Source organism: Frankliniella occidentalis, unplaced genomic scaffold (genome assembly GCF_000697945.3).
Source record: "Frankliniella occidentalis isolate FOCC.00 unplaced genomic scaffold, Focc_3.1 Scaffold1100, whole genome shotgun sequence".
Lineage (NCBI taxonomy): Eukaryota > Metazoa > Arthropoda > Insecta > Thysanoptera > Thripidae > Frankliniella > Frankliniella occidentalis.
Genome location: NW_026268206.1, coordinates 24,226 through 25,877, shown reverse-complemented (window position 1 = coordinate 25,877; position 1,652 = coordinate 24,226). Strand labels below are relative to the sequence as shown.

Genomic DNA, 1,652 nt, shown 5'->3' with positions numbered 1-1,652 from the left:
AAGTAAGTTATTTTTTGTTTCCTGCCGCGGGCCGGGCGTCTGGCTGGTGCGATAAGTAGTGGCGCTAGGAACATGAGATGCTATCACCGGGGATATAATGATCCCGCTGCCGCCTGCGCCGCCGGCACTCCCGGGGATCAGGGGATCATCCCCCGGACACTATCTCATTTTTTTTCCTCCGCCTCACCTCCGTCTTATTATTATTATGGACGTACAACAACACACTGCTACACACTATACGTTATCGGCGAAATCACGTGTTGGTACTTTTTTTTCTCTCCTCCACTCGTGTCCGGAGCTGTGGTAAAGTGACGTGCCGGTCTGTAAATGGGCGCTTGAGCTAAAGTTTTGTGTGGGTAGGCAAGCGCGTGGATTGGGAGCGGCAGGTGTGAGATGTATCTAGCGGCGGCGGCGGCTGTGGTGATCGGGGCAAGTGCATCGAGCCGAGAGCGAAAGTGGTGTACTGTACACTACTCACACATCGGTCATTACGTTGTCAATTTGCTCTCTCTCTTCCGCCCCCTCTCCCTCCCTTCCTCTCACGGATTATCTTCCCCCTCAGGAGCCTCCTCCTCCTCCCCAACGGCGCGTTCGTTTGCTCCGTTTGCTCCATCATGCATTCCGCAGGTAGACGCGCAGAAGTGTCAGCTCAGTGTCGCGGGCCCGGCCTACAGTGAGCTGTGGTGTCCGAGTGGTTAAGGAGATGGACTTGAAATCCATTGGGTTCTACCCGCGCAGGTTCGAATCCTGTCCGCAGCGTGTTTTTTTCTTTCTTTCTTTTCCTTTGACTCCGCGCTTGCTATGCATTTCTCCCGTTTCGTCGTGCCCCGTGCGAACTGACGCCAACGTCACCGTCGTTCATCTCGACGACTACTCGTCGACGACGCAGCGAACCGAGTGAAATGTCAATCGGATAATTAGCCTGACGCGTACTTGTGTGCGTCAACTAGGCAGTGGGAAGAAGGAGAGCGGGGGAAAGGAAAGGGAAAGGGGGATTTGTCGCGTCGCAATGTCCTGTGTCGCCTGGTTAATTCCCACACATTTGCATCCGAATGAAGGCCTGTGAATCACCTATTTGGCTCTAGCCTAGCGCGGCGTGCTCTAGCCGCGGTGCTGCACATGTCGAGCGCGCCGCCCCCTCGATCACGTCGAGTGACCCATCAACCCTAGCCCAGCCTCCCCCAGTGTTTTTGTAGGGCAACACGACGACCGGTGTGTGTGGGGACGACGCTCTCATCTCGTCCATACGGCTCCAAGGCTGCTCGCAGGCTCCGGTGTTTAGCCGCCGCGGGCGCATGTTGCCTCGCCCGGAGCCGACACAACCTGTTACAATGTAGCCACCCCCCTTCCCCTTCCACCGCCGTAGGAAACAAAGCCAGCGTCGCCCACTTGAGCCATCCAGGTGTAATTTGGCTATGATGGGTGCACGCTATGATTTCGGTAATAGCTCGGCGACGCGGGAGGGGTGGGGGAGGCGGAGGAGGTGAAAGAGCGGGTGGAAGGTGCCCAGTATGCGGTCTAGGAGGACGGCAAAATGTGATTAAATTAAGAATTCAAAATTACTGTTGCGCCAACCTTGTGTCAAATTATACCATTAACCGAGTCCTTTGTGAGAGCCCTAGTAGAAACGAATCTATTATGCGGGAGCCAGT

At 55.5% G+C, this 1,652-nt stretch overlaps 1 non-coding gene across 1 annotated transcript; it reads left to right on the top strand.

Moving 5' to 3' along the window:
* Window positions 1-677: 677 nt before the first annotated feature.
* On the top strand, window positions 678-759 carry Trnas-uga (transfer RNA serine (anticodon UGA)). Its single transcript has one exon. It is a non-coding gene; the product is annotated as a tRNA-Ser (tRNA).
* Window positions 760-1,652: the final 893 nt, after the last annotated feature.